This window comes from Gopherus evgoodei, chromosome 14 (genome assembly GCF_007399415.2).
Source record: "Gopherus evgoodei ecotype Sinaloan lineage chromosome 14, rGopEvg1_v1.p, whole genome shotgun sequence".
Classification (NCBI taxonomy): Eukaryota; Metazoa; Chordata; order Testudines; family Testudinidae; genus Gopherus; species Gopherus evgoodei.
In genome coordinates this window covers 21,684,490-21,700,600 of record NC_044335.1, presented here as the reverse complement: position 1 = coordinate 21,700,600, position 16,111 = coordinate 21,684,490, and positions in this window count along the sequence as shown.

Genomic DNA, 16,111 nt, shown 5'->3' with positions numbered 1-16,111 from the left:
TGTTTAATAATGTTCAACAACGCTACACAACAGCTGAGGACAGGAAGTGAAGAATACTGCATCCAGCTGAAACTGAGGAGGGAAATTAGGGACATAGTGTAATTCTAGAACTGCAATTTGGTCCCAATACCATGAATTAACATGCCTACTCTTAAAGGAGTGCCAGAGGAGTTTTGTCAAGTGTGTTAAATGGTCAAGATCCTGGACTTGAGACTCAGATGAATGAAAACTTCAGTAGGATAGGACCAGGTTTTCAAGCACTCAACTGGAACTAGATTTTCAAATAAGCTCTGCTTCCATTTAAGCACCTGAATAAGGGCCAAATTTCTAAACGTGCTTGGCATCCAGCTGTTCCCACTGCAACACATAATGTCACCTGATCTAAAGAGCTTGGCACCCAAAAGGCTAAGCAATTTTCAAATCTGGCCATTTATTCAGGTGTCTAAATGGGGGCTCAGCATTTTGGGGAAATCTGGCCCCAATTGGGAATGCTGAATTTTTTGGAAAATCTTGCCTACATTGTCTAACATCAGGTTGTTGCATTGGTTCATCACTGACTCTCTGAAGAGAGCCACTCTCTGAATCACCCATACCACTTCCTGCAGCACGTATGTGGATCTTTGAGATCTCCCATTCATGACTGACTTGGCCAGATCCTACTTTCTGTGCTTGTGGTCCCAACAGATCTCCCAAGAACATATGATGGCCTTGCTCAAGACCAATGACTAATTACTCTGACTTTATACCCTAATCAATTGACAGTGGATCTTTTCATTGGGACAGCAATCAAGAGAAACTAGACTGAATGTTTTCTACCTCTTTAACAGTGAGCCTATATTTCTTTGAAAGTTGATATTAAGATGCAGATGGATCTGGATTTTCATTTCAAATCCCAACAGGTGAAATCTTGGATCCAGCAGCATTGGAGCCAGGAGGACTCAATTTCTGCTTCACTTTTCTTTTGAAAACTGTTTCTCATTTAAAATGTATTTGCTGATCCACTGTAATTTGGACAGTACACTGTGGCTAGAACAGAGCTTGAGAATTATTGACACTGTGAACCTTTCTTGACAAAGTTCCACTCTTTCTCTGGCCGTTTAGAATGGCACTTTGAATGTATTATCCTTACACAGGAGATTCGATTATTTTTTATTAAGATCCCCTCTCTCTTCTAGAGGTCAGCTGTGAGATAAAAGCAGCCCAGTTATATGCTGCTTGAAATGAAAAGATTTTCCTTAATATCAAGACATTTCAGTTAGTTGAAAGTAGTAGGCATCCTTCAGTCTCGAGAGACCATGGGGATGTGCCCCTGAGAGGTAAAGAATTTACTTAGTTGGTTTTATGGCAGCCGCGAACGTGGCTGAAGAGACCCACTCGAGAGAGACAATCTCTGCCGTATCTGTCACATTTAAAGGTGATGTTTTGACCCTTTGGGCTCTGCCTTCTGCGAGCTCTTTTCTCCTCTGCTAAGCTGGACGGCTTCCTCTCATGATCCCGGAGGCCTTTGTTAAGCTCATTTCCAAAGGCTGCAGTCCTAAATGTGATCTTCCCAGTTGTCCACATCCATGTCCATTTCTTTGAGGTCTCGCTTGCACACATCCTTGAAAGGCAATTTTCGGCATCCTTTGGGTCTTTTTCCAGATGCCAATTCACTATAGGGAATGTCCTTTGGCATGCGCCATCATTCATTCAGCACACATGTCCAAACCAGCAGAGGCGTCTCTGTTTGAGGAGTGTTTGCATGCTGGTTATACTGGCCTGGTTGAGTATCTCAGTGTTGGTGACTGTCCCTCCAGAAGATTCAAAAGATTTGATGAAGGCAACACCCATGAAAGCAGTTAAGCTTCTTTTCCTCATGAGATGATATGGTCCATGTCTTGCTCCCATACAAAAGTGTGCTCATAACACATGCATGATATACACAGATCTTTGTGTGTTCTGTCAGATTGTTGTTTGCCATACCATCTTGTTCAGTCCAGACCTTGTTGTGGCGGCTTTTCCCATGCGGATGTTGAGCCTGCTACTGTAATGAGAGTAGATGGTACTAACTGTGGCTCATCAAACCCACTGCTTTGTGGGTAGCCTGGGACGGTGTAAGGCTAAAGGAGCAACCCCTGACAGAAAAGCCCCACTGCCTTGTAGTTTAAAGAAACTAAGCAAATTGCACTGTCTTTCTCGTCACCCCCGATGATTTGATAGGCCTCTTCCATGTGTAACTGCTGGAATTTCACCTCATCTAAAAGTGACTTAGCAGAAAATCAGAGAGACTAAGCAGAACAACTTCTGAAAGCCAAGGAAAGCAGGACTCCTGCCCTAGTATTCTGTAATGCCCAGCTATTGTGGGTTGATGTGGCCAGTAACTAGGGGTGGAGAGGGAGGTTTTAGCTTCTGTGGCTTCACAATCCTTAATATTAAATATTTAGCCAGTTTCAAGTACTTTCCAAACAAAACCTACCAAGGGTGCTTTCAGCTACTATGTACAGTCCTTGCCAGGGTGTTCTCTATGGCCTGTCTGAAGAAAACAGTACAGCGGAGGGGGTCTTCCTTGCCGACTCTGTTAGGAACACCAGTACGTACTGGCCGGTTTGCAACCTTCACAATGCTGGGGGCATGGGAGAGCACTCTCTATGGCTTATTCAATATCTGAGCTCTCTGCTGAGACTCAGCAGGTGGTATTCCTTTCTGTAAGGACAGGAGCTCACTAAGCCATTCAGTAACTGTTTGATGGAAATATCTTTTGGTAGCTATATGGGGTGGACAAGGGAGACCTTAAAGAGCTATGACAGCCTATTTAAAAGGGTTTTGTTTTTCCGAATAGAGGTCTCCCTGTAACCCTTACTTCACACTATTGATGTTAGTCACTAAACTTGTGGATCAAGATAATGGCTTAATATGAAGAATTTCATTTTAAGAATTCCAGGCACGCTGGAAGAATTGCTTCCCAGTCACTGATTAGTGTGCACACCCATGAACTACCAACCGTGCACTAACCTCCACTTTGTATTCAAAGCTTTATACGATAGAGTATGTTGTTTTAATACCTTTCAGACACCAGTTTGGGGAGCTCAGAGTGCAAGTTGAAAGAATTAAAATACAAATAACACCATATTATCCAAGTTTGCTATATCCCTGAATATGTTTAAGGTATTAGATGGTGTTAATATTACAATTTCCCCTTCCACTAGTGACTCACATTCAAAGCTCCAAGTCAAATCTTAATCTGACCTGGCAAAACCAAAAATTTAGGAAAAAGTAACAAAGGAAATTACTATCATTATGTAAATCAAAATTCATAGAATTTCTATGCAGTTACCCATTACAGACTGGATTTATCATGTTAAAATAACTCCTGAAAAGGAATGAAGTATTGCCCAATTACTGTCAGATTTCATAGAATCTAGTTTCAGGGGGTTTCCTATATGTTTCAAAACTAATGTACAAATTACATCTAATTATGGAAATATCAGGATTTTTTTTTTTACATTTACCTGAATGCAAAGGTACATCTATAAAGTGACCTTAAAGAAAAAAAGAGTAAAAACTTTATATTGATATATCTAAAAGTATATCCTAAACTAGTTTACTTTTCTCCTTTACATCTCAATGGTCCCCAACCTTTTCGTCTGGCGGGCGCCAGACAAAGGACCGTAGCGGCGGTCAAGTATCTGCTGAAATGCCGCCAAATTTCTGCAGCATTTCGGTGGCAACACCTCTCGATGACATCGCTTGTTAGCAGCAAGCTGCGTCATCAACAGGCATCATTGCCTAAATGCTGCTGAATTTCGGCGGCATTTCGGCGGATGCTCAACTGCCGGCCAGGATGTGGGCACATTTAGATGAACCCGCGGGCACCATGTTGGGGACCTCTGCTCTACCGCATATGAAAAAATGATGTTTACTCACCTGTAACCAGAGGGTTTTGTTGTTGTTATTGTTTTTTAAGATAAACACTTAGCATTCCCACTCTTAGCAGTCGCCTTGATCTGACAACTATGCCCCGCACGTGCGGGCCCAAGGTGCCTGCTGAGCTGCACTGACCCAAGAGTGGGAATATGCAGAGGCCACTCAAATGAGAACAAAAGTTTTCCATCAACTCTCTGCTAGGCAGGTGAAACTGCATCAGTTACAGCTTCTACTTCCTTTGAATCTTTTGTGGAATGGGTATGCAGCTACAATGTAATTTACAAAGTCTATCCAGTAATTTCATCTTTCGGAAAGCCAGATGACTCATTCTAAGACAGAATCAAGAAATTGTCTGGGTCCACAATGTGCCTGGAATCCTTGTCCCTCTAGAGAGAAAACTAATTAGTCCGCTAATAGTTGTGTTGTCTAACCAGATCAGACGTCCTAAAAAGTCACTTGCAAAGGCTTGTGGGAGGATAGAAGTAGAGAATGGGTTTATACCAATTTTGCTTTTTTAAGATGCATAAAGAAGGCCTGAATGCTGGGTTTTATTTATAGTCTATTTCCCTGCTTGTCTATAGTGGTGGTATTGGTCCCAGGATATAAGAGACACAAGGCGGGTGAAATAATATCTTCCATTGGACCAACTTCTGTTGGCGAAAGGGACAAGCTTTTGAGCAGATTGTTTTGTAAGTTAGACTAGACTGACTGGAGAACTAGTAGGCCTATGACAACGTCGCCAGTAGGAAGGAAGTGAACCTCAAGTGAGAGAGGAATGCATTTTTATTGACTGTTTAAACTTTTGATTTGTTTTGGTCTTGTTATAACCTATTTAACTAAAATCCTTGGGAGAAAAACTCTATTAGGAGTCCCACATTCCATCCCCTTCAATTAAGAGTTGAAAAGGAATTATTCCTCATTTATACCACTGTAAGCAAGAGCCCAAGAAGGCCATGTTTCTTCTCATCTGATGTAACTAAGGTATTAGCTCGTCTCTCTTCATGTTAGATTATCCCTTCAGCTCAGGGCAGGCCATAAGACTATCCCTTATTTCTCCAGAATGTAGTGAGACTGCCTTTCATTTAGCCAGCCTAAATCACTCCATGTTATCAATTGTGCGTATAGCACAGTATAGATGATTTGTTGTGTTTAGCTTAACTGACAGCTAACAGCATGATAAACTAAACTCCGGCAGGATTCCACACAGGAGCATACTGGAAAAGTGCATATGTAGTGTCAAATATCAGAGGGGTAGCCGTCTTAGTCTGGATCTGTAGAAGCAGCAAAGAGTCCTGTGGCACCTTATAGACTAACAGACGTATTGGAGCACAAGCTTTCGTGGATATTCATCCATGAAAGCTCATGCTCCAATACGTCTGTTAGTCTATAAGGTGCCACAGGACTCTTTGCTGCTTATGTAGTGTCAGCATGCAGCCCACAAAATAAAGGAATTCAGAAAACTGGCAATGGACTTCCGGATCCTTACTTCTCCAGGTCACCAGTTCAAATCCAACCCAGTTAGCCAACATCAAAGGAGGCCCCTATGGGATGGGAGTTGGTGGTCTCAGTCTGATTCCTAGTATACATTTGTCCACAACAGCGCGAAACCCGTCACAGTTACAGTTGTCAGTCGTAGGCTATGGGTATGTCTACATCTACAATTTTGCAGCGCTGGTTGTTACAGCTGTATTAGTACAGCTGTATAGGGCCAGCGCTGCAGAGTGGCCACACTTACAGCAACCAGCGCTGCAAGTGGTGTTAGATGTGGCCACACTGCAGCGCTGTTGCACACCGCGGGGCTGGAGACCTGCTTGGACGGGGGGTCGGGGAACGCCAGAGCACACCGCGGGGAAGGAGACCTGCTTGGAGGGGGGGGGGTCGGGGAACGCCAGAGCACATCACGGGGAAGGAGACCTGCTTGGAGGGGGGGTCGGGGAACGCCAGAGCACACTGCAGGGAAGGAGACCTGCTTGGAGGGCAGTGGAGTTTGCTTAATTACCAGAGAGGCTTCCTCAGGTATGCTGGGATACCTGCTTATTCCACAGAGGTCAACAAAAACGCTGGTGAGTATCTACACCTGATGACCAGCGCTGGATCCTCTACATCCGAGGCACGACCGGGTGTACGGCCAGCGCTGCAAACAGGGAGTTGCAGCGCTGGTAATGCCCTGCAGGTGTGTACACATCCTAAGTTGCAGCGCTGTAACCCCCTCACCAGCGCTGCAACTTTGTAGTGTAGACAAGGCCTATGTCTCCACTGTCCACCTGACAATGGTGCAGCTGTGTCGTTGCAGCTTTGCTGTTGTAAAGTGTGATGTGCAGCTGCTCTTTATTGCTGGGAGAGAGCTCTCCCAGTGACAAAATAAACCCACCTCCCATGAGGGGCAGCAGCCGTCAAAGCACTGTCCACACCGGAGTTTTTGTCGTTAAAGCTTTTGTTGTTCTGAGTGACAGACATTTTAATGCCGAAAGTCCTAGTGTAGACATAGCCTAAGAGGCCAAGGAGATGTGGGATTAACTAGCATGACAGCACAGGGAAAGCTGGCTGCTGCTGCCCATCCTGTGAATAAGGAACGCACAGCAGTCTCCATGGCTAAGAAACTATCACTTTAACCTGTGCTAAATGACTGAGAGAGAGATGGTAACAATATAAATAAATCAGGGTGTTACTAAGGTTTGCAAGGACAGGTTACATTCCCAATTGTGCTGCCACAACCTAACTATGCTACTATTTTATTCTAAATCTGCTTTAAGTCTGAAACCCTAAAGTATACAGTTATTTATCTACTGGCAGATTTGCTTGAGCTGCCAAAGGTGGGAACTGAGGCACAGAGAGACTAAGTAACTCGGCCAAGGTCACATGGGAAGTCTGTGGCACAGCAGACAATTGAACCTAGGCCTCCCAAGTTCCCTAGACAATGGATCTCCCTTCTGAGGGAAACATCAGAGGGAATTATATTCATCCTCGGTTTCCACATCGAAGCACTAAGTAACAAAAGAGTATCCCAAACTAAACAGCCATAAACTAAATTATCAGAATTTTTCTCCTGTCCATCCTAATGTGCCAGTAACGGTGTTTTAGTCAAAATGTTTCTTTAAAAAAAAAATCAATTGCAATGTTATTGGTGTGACAATATGAATGACTCCTTTGGTACAGCAGACAGAAGAAATGCAAAAGCATGTGCAGGGTGCTGGAACAATTTGTATAGTGGGGATGCTGAGAGACACTGAACCAATTTGTAAACCCTGTACAGGATGGAAACCACTTCAAGCCAGGGGGTGTGGCAGCACCCCTAGTTCCTTTTACCTTTTGTAAAACTTAAGCTCATAGTGGGAGATGGGCAGGGCATTGTTTTGTTTTGGAGGGTTGCCTCTTCTAAGCAAGAACATGACAGAACAGTTCATAAGTTTAATCTTGGCATTATATCTTCATTTATAAATATGTACATTCACTAAAGAGAATATGATCATGTCAATAGCAGGCCAGACTTCAGTAACTCTGCATCTCACTGGCCGTTGGAACATACCCTTATCTTGAATGTATGCATAACTGTGGTATTGACATGCACAAACTATGGGTATGGCTACACTCAAAACTTCGAAGCGCTGCCGCAGGAGCGCTTTGAAGCGTGAGTGTAGTCGCAGCGCCAGCGCTGGGAGAGAGGTCTCCCAGCGCTACACGTACTCCACATCCTCTACGGGTGTAGCTTGCAGTGCTGGGAGCCGCGCTGCGGCACTGTTTACACTGAGGCTTTACTGCGCTGTATCTTGCAGCACTCAGGGGGGTGTTTTTTTCACACCCCCGAGCAAGAAAGTTGCAGTGCTGTAAAGCGCTAGTGTAGCCATGGCCTAAGTGTGTAAACATAAAAAAGCTTGATAAATACATTTTATTCCTGACCTTTTAGCCCATAAAGGAGGTTTGTCTGCAAGCTGCAACCACTGAAGAAACAAGCACTCAGGCTCCAAAGGGTACCCTCTTCCATTCATGGAAATTAGTGACGGAAATCTCTACTAACTGCTGCTGACTACAAAGGCACATTACAAACTCAGGGGAGGATCTTCGGGCCTCCTGCGTGGAAGAGTTACAAGAGATGACACTGGGTGTTTAAAAAAACATCACAACAGCTGAGGATGACCCAACCGTTTCTGTGAACATCTTGAGGATACAGGTAATTTTGTAAATGATAGAAGTGCTGGGCAATAGATTTAGAAAAGCCCATATAAGAGATCATTGTGTATTAGCATAACATAGGATATATGGTGAAAAGTCAAAATAACCACGTTGGGTCTTGCCAAAAAACTTCTGCAGCGTTTTGACCGCCAGTGGCCTAGCATTTTACTAATTATTTTTTTCATGTTTTGTATAAGCTATTTAATTTGCCAGTATGCTACTACCTCTGTATCCAAGCAGATGTTTCAAAAGGTAACTGAAATGTCTGCTTTTGGTGGCATGCATTGCAAGGGAAATCTCACCTGTGTTGCTAGTTGGACAAACCTGGAGAGTATTATGGACACACATATTGTATGTGTAAGCTTGAGGACAGATAAAAAGAGGGAAATATCCAACACCTTCTGGTCCGTTCCAGGAAGAGCTTTGCAGTTTTAAGGGGGTGGTTATGACAGGCAATGAATTTATTCCACATTGTTTCAAACCCACCATCTTTTTAAAGATCACCAAGATTCATTTTTATTTTTTTAGGAAAAGCAAAATGTAATCTCCAGTAAGATTGTATTTTTAAAAATAGGTTTCTTTTCTAGTTGATAAGTGTGCGGCCAGCACATTCTCACCAAAAGCAAAATGATGTTTCTGTCCTTTATACCTGGCAAAACATCATTCCGATGCAGCTGCTTAACTAACAGAATACTGGCACTTTTGGTTAGCGGCCTAATAGGTATAATGGCTGTCCCTGGTCCACTTAGGTGTCATAGGTCCTCACAAATAAAGTATGGCGTCACTCTTACTCATTTCCCCCCATTGCAACTGAAGAGCAAAAACCGTGTTTCAGCCAGAGCAGCCTAAGTCCAGGCTTTCAGTCAGAGGATCCAATTACACACTCTGAAAGTATCACAGGATTTTAACATCAGATGTCATATTGTAATTATGACGCCACAGTTTGATAAGGATGAATATAGGTCATCCCGTCACAAGAGCGATCTCAACAACTTCCACAGCTATGCCTCAAATAGGGCATGAGTAATCCAACTGGACCGGTAACCATGGGCCTGCTAATACGTTGCCTGGGGACCAAACTGTAAGATGTAGCACTAGAAAAGAAACCCAAAATCAAATGTTTTCGACTCCCACTTATTATTTCTGTTACAGTAGCACCCAGAAGACCAGGGCTGCATTGTGCTAGGTGCTGTAGAGACATGGTGTGAGAGACAATCCTTCTCCCAAAGAACCTACACTGTAAATAGACAAGACCGATGGGAGTGAGGAAAGAGGGGGATGAAGTGACTTGACAAGGTCACAAAGCAGGGTCAGTGGCAGAGCCAGGATTAAAACCCACATCTCCTGACACCCAATCCAACAGCCCATCTACTAGACCACACTACCTCTGACTCTCTATTAATTTGCCTGTAGATTACAAAATAATGATGGCTTTCAAATAGTTCAGTTTCACCTCAGGCATCACCGCTGCTCTTGTTCTGCTTGTTTACGATGTGCACATGCATCATCACCCTGAACAATCCCATTTGTTAGTACAACCCTCTGGAATGTTTGGTACTTTAAAATGGACAGGTCTAACCTGCAGTGTTGGTCACACCAATATGAGAAATCAGATTAACAGCAGAGGAAGCACAACTAAAAGAAATGGAATGGATATCCAAGATAGCTCCGTTCCTTTCACTCTTTAATACAGGTGTTGGAAGAGGAGACTAAGCAAGACTGCTAAACTGAATTTTATAATAACTAGAACTAGAAAATAATAATTTATCTCAGAGCCAAGCTATGCACTTTTAAACTCTATTCCTAGGAACAGGTGTTGAGAACTAAGGTTTGTTCAAAAGAAGGTTCGCCCAGCATGTTTTCCCATGGCTTCAATAAATCCTGCAGACCTTCTGGGCTTTGTACACAATGAGATTATTTAAATCTAGGGTGGGGAAGAATTAGCTCATGCAAAATGCAAATAAACTTGTTTCACATTTGTAACCTGAGAGAAAAATATAAAGCAGGCTGAATGCATATTAATACACACATGCTAATATAATCCTTTGAAAACAGAAAGGAAATTATAATAAACTATTACTTTTTGTGAAAAATAGCAGAGTTCTAAGAGCACGGACACCAATAGTTTATTTCCTTAAAGCTGCTTAATGCAAGAAACCCACCATGTGGCAAAGCAGGCTTGTCATCAGGCAGAGAGGATGACATGTTCCTACAATGCCTCTGAGCTATCTTTATGAATAAATGCATAAGTAGCTAACAATGTTGTTTTCTGCAAACGTAACACAAAGGAAGCCACTCGGCTCACATGAACTCTTTCCACACAAGTCATCCAACTAGATTTTTCATTATTCAGTGGAGAATACCAGGAGATGTACACATGGTTTAAAAATGTGTCTGATAGGTCCCACCCCAAACAATTCACCACCACAAACAAAATTAATAATGGCTGTGTTAAGCTGCAAAGGAATGTTATCCCATGACTATTGCCAGCTCTGCTGTTTATAAGGTAGGACAATTCAAAGTATGTACACGAGGGTACCAAAGTTCACTGTATTTGCAGGATCACTAGTATAAGGTGTTTGGGGATTTGATACACACATAATGGGTCAAAAATCTAGTCAGGCAAACTCTAAGAGGACTGATAAGGGTTGCAGGTGCATCCCAATGTATCATTCACTAAAATCATTGAATAATACAGGGCCCATTAATTTATCTTTAGGAAGAGAAATTGTTAACAGTCTAGTTTTAGTACAAACCAGGGAGTGTGTCAGGAAAGCAATAGGTTCAATAACAATATCAGCCCACCTGCAATGCTCCTAACAAGGAAATAGCTTCCTAAAATAGCATGTGGGCTATCTGTCCTGACTGGGTGTTGAAGGGCAGATAGGGTGGAAACGTTCACAGCATTTCAAAATCCCTCAACTGCGGCAGGAGATGGTTATTTGTTGCGTGAATGAATTTAGGCTGAACAAGTTAGGCTGCTGGCTTACATTTGCTCATAGACGTTTAACAATAAATTTAAGAGATTCTGCTTTTATGTATCGGAGGGATTCTGCTTTGCTTCAACACAGGACTGTTCACTAAAGTACTGCAATACTGAGACAGAAAACAGAGTGCAATTATTGGCTCAGGCCTCTTATCTGTGGCTTGGCCAAATACAGGTAGGAGCAGTGTTGATAGACTCAAAGACTTTAAGGCCAGAAGGGACCATCATGATCATCTAGTCTAACCTCTTGCACACGGCAGGCCACAGAACGTCGCCCATCCACTCCCGCAAAAGGCCCATAGCCTCTGGCTGAATTACTGAAGTCCTCAAATCTTGATTTAAAGACTTAAAGTTACGGTTGCTGTAGTATAACTTCGAGGGGTATTTTTGGAGGTGGGGTTGGGCAGGGAGTGGGAGAGAGAGGACTGATGAGTAAGTGGCTGTGTTAAAATCATCCCATAGAGGAGCCTCCAACACTCCCCAAATACATCTTTAGATCCCACTCTGTGCCTTTGCTCGTGATGCAGAATCTGCACTCAGCTGCCTGCAGCCCCAGTGCCAAGAAGGATTCATGAACAACACAGCCGAATAACGTGTATGCATTTGAAGCCTACTTTGTCCTGTCAATAGATACAAATTTAGGGGCAAAGCCTTTCCCCGAGGCTCCCTTATGAGCACAACCAGTGTGGCTGCATTAGGGCTCTGGCCCCTGGGTGGAGTGTAGCACAGCATCCCTTTGCTGAGTGCTAACATGCAGGCCACAGGAGCCGCATGCGCCGCTGCATGAAAAGGCAGGAAGGGGAGTGCAGAGTCCTCTCTGAGCGCCTATACCTCAATAAAAGAATGTGGCTGGCCCAGGTCAGCTGACTCAGGCTGTGATGCTAACAACTGAAGTGCAGATGTTTGGGCTTGGGCTGCAGCCTGGCCTCCGAAACCCCACAAAGGGGAAGCCTGGCCTCCAGCCTGAGTCTGAACGCCGACACTCCTATTGTTAGCTACGCAGCCCGAGCCCCAACAGCCCGAGTCAATTGACCCAGGCTGTGACTCAGTGCCGCAGGTTTATTTATTGCAATGTAGACGTACCCAAATGTTTCAGCCGCTGGGCTACGTTAGCTTCCAAGGGAGCATCTCCCAGCAACTCTATGGCCTGGAAGTAGGACTCATTCTCCCTCTGCCTTTCATTTTCCTTCTTGCCAGGACCTCAGAACAAGCGCTCAGGCCAGTGACTGGGCATTTTAGTATCTCATTCAGTTACGAATTCAGAATAAATAGGTACCCTCTAAAATTAATACAGAGCTACTCAATTTTCACTCTAATGCAAGAAAAGGGATGTAGATTGAAATATGCCATGTTCCTCTGTTCAGACGAACCCTATGCATTCACACATGGTTTTATGTTACGTGTTTATACACACAAACTATAAAATACCAAAACTGCTACTTGCCTGTAAAATGTATTGCTTTCCAGCTCTTCCTCCTTACTCGTATGCATTGTTTAAATGGCAGTAGTCCCTTCACTGCAGTCAAGATTCAGGGCTCTAAGAAACAAGAGAAAATATCATCCCAAAATTTACTACTGTGATTCCAAAGGGAAATATGACCTTCTTCCTATAAATAATAATACAAATACAAACTAGCCTGGAGTTTGAGCTGATTGCACAAGACACTACACATTCACAATGCCTTCTGCCCATATATAGACTAAAGTATAAGCAAAGTACCCAATAATGTCTCCTTTAATTTCTCATTTAATTAGAAAGGAGACCTATTTATTTAAAGTCAGTTTAATAAAATGGATTAGTTTCTGAGCACTCAGCTAGCTACCAAGATTTTCAAAACTGCACAGGGCAAGATGAATATGAACCGTACAAAATGACAATGCAGCAGCTACAACAAGACTAGTTATCTGTAGCTGTTCAGCTAGTTTCCCAAAGTAGCTGAGAGCCATAAAGATTAACTAGCCAGGAACATGTTTAAAGTAGCAATCCCAGCAGCCTAACCAACAGGGCTGCAGCCTGTAGCTAAATATAAACCTGCAGTTTTACTTTTAGCTTTGTGCTGTCTCTCCCTGCTCCATTTTCCTCAGCTGCTGTCCAGTCCCATACGCTCCCTGCCATAAACAGTAAAGTCAGCCCAAGATATTTCATAATTTGTAAACATATCCTTACAGAGGGATCAATGACCAAATTGAGGATTGGAACTAAATTCGGAGACAGATAATTACATGTAAAAACTGTCCTGGAAAAAGGTGTGCTAAAAGTCATACCAGGATAGGAAACCAGAAAACCACACTAGAATTTACCAGGAAGGAAAATTCACACTTGCTAATTGCTTCTTGCTAAAGCTTGGGGGTGGGGGAAACTGTCAGCAGCCTGGCTAGTTTCCTAGCACTTAACTTATCTGTTGCAACCTCCACTAGAAAGTCCCAGCAAAGTCGCTACAACCTAAAGCACCTCTGTCTTCTGCAGCAGGCAGCTGCTGTTCCCAGCCACAAGTCCCTTGCCAAATCTGTGCTGTTTATTAAGCCGTTTCTTTCAGGTTAGGATCTGCTGAAGCTCTGAACTACTTGGTTTTGATCAGAGAAATGTATTTGATGAAGTGTAACAGTAATTTTTCCATCAAGATGACCAGTGCAGAAATGTGTGTAAAGTGGCGGTGGAGGGGATTTCCCTTTTTATTGTATGTTAGAAGCTTCCATTAGCACCCCCACATTACCAAAACCGGACAGCACACGAATACAGTTAGAAACAAACAGGAGCCAAATTATCTGTATAGATCTGGGAAGAATGATCATTCAGGCCCTAAATGTGACAACATGATTAGATGGTCTGTGGATTTGTAAGCATATTAATTCATTATCCATACTATTCACAAAACAACCCATGTATGGAATCGGACATCTCCCTTTCAATAGCATGAAGTCACTTACGGTGTCCTAGTCATTTGATAGCATATCAATGGCATTTTTCAGTTTAAATACAGAACGATGTATTGTAGAATTAAAAACAACTTACCATTTCTTCAAAGGGTATTAAGCAGCCCACAGAAACATACTCTATACCTATCCCTTTATCAACAGCAACTTACGTTCCTGCTCTTAAAAGCAAAATGACTTCTCTACTGTAGTTATTCTCTGTAAAGCTTGTTTGATGCCACTATTCCTGTGATCGTATGACTCCAACTTAGACATGGAAGTTACTTTCACTATATCTAAGGCCTCCTCTCCACCCACTCCGACTCACAGGGTTCAGATGACTGTTTGGTAACTATAACTGCAAAGAGCAGTTTGTGATGTCATAGAAACCTTTTTGAAGGCACATCAGTTTCCTGGGCTGTACTTCATGGACCAGATTTTTTCAAAGGTATGTGTGCATATGCATTCAGTAGTTTTCAACCAGGAGTACACATACCCCTGGGATTATGCAGATGTCTTCCAGGGGCTACATCAACTCATCTAGATATTTGCTTAGTTTTACAACCGGCTACATAAAAAGCACTAGCGAAGTCAGTACAAACTAAAATTTCATACAGACCGACTTGTGCATACTGCTCTATACATTATATACTGAAATGTAAGTACAAAATTTATATTCCAATCAATTTTTTTTATCATTATATCGTAAAAATGTGATTCAGCAATATTTCAGTGATAGTGTGCTGAGACACTTTTGAATTTTTATGTCTGATTTTGTAAGCAGGTAGTTTTTAAGTGAGGTGAAATGTGGGGGTACACAAGACAAATCAGACTCCTGAAAGGGGTACAGGAATCTGAAAAGGTTGGGAGCCAGTGTATTAGAGCATAGATCATGACCTGTGCACACACAAATGGACATGCATTTTGTAAGTCTATTCCTATATCTGACAGGTCACAAAAGTAACAAAAGGGGGGTGGGATAGCTCAGTGGGTTGAGCATATTGGCCTGCTAAACCCAGGATTTTGAGTTCAATCCTCAAGGGGGCCATTTAGGGATTTGGGACAAAAATCTGTCTGGGGATTGGTCCTGATTTGAGCAGGGGACTGGACTAGATGACCTCCTGAGATCTCTTCTAACCCTCATATTCTATGAACGAGTCAGGGGGAACCCACTTTAAACTCTTGCCAAATGCCTTTCCTGCCTACATATTTGTTTTTATCAAATGTTTATTTTTAACTGGTTAGACTTCAACACACTTTGGGAATGAGCCAATGTTGAATGTCAGAACCTTGACATAACAGAAGACAAAGTTTTATATGCCAGAAAAAGTTTCATTAATAACAAGAGACAAATACTAGACTGCTGATCAAGTGCTTTTTATTCTAGTAGCCTGCATAAGGATCCTGTAACAATAAGCACAGGTTGAAAATCTTATAGGCAGCTTATGTGTAATTCTTTCTGTGACAGTAGCAATTAGATAGATCCATAGTTTTCACAGATCCAAGCTTGTCTTTACAATTATTCACTGTCCATTTATTGTACAGAATATCAATACCAGTCTGGGTCCAGTTCACCTGTAGACAATAACCATGTGGCCATATTTTAAGAAGTGATTAGTGATTTTGAATGCCTGGATTTTTGGGTGCCCAAATTAAGAAAAGGAGCCACATATTCAGAGAGTCGGTGCTTAGCACTTTCTGAAAATAAGGTATCTTTTAAGGGGGTCTCAATTTGGAGGCACCAAAAATTTGAAGCCCCCCAAATCACTAGTCACTTTTATAATGCTTAGACCCAGATACTCAAATATGGCAGCGTGAACCCTTACCCAGCATGCTTATAAAACAGTACAGGCCAGTTCTTGATAGGAATACAGAATCCAAGGTAAAAAAAGAGGGAGCTTTGCTGCTGCTGTGACAGTTAAACACCCTCTTGGAGAGTCTGGGCTAAAACTGCAGGCATGTGAGCAGTGTGTGAGAATGACCAACAGTGAAACTGTCCACACAAAATATCGTTGAACGGACAGAGATGACAGTTAATGACTGAACTCTTTCAGAGAGAGAAATCTTAAGGGTTCCTTCTAATAATACATGTTCAAAATTTTCCAGTTTACTGTGACTTTACATTAATAATTTCTAGAG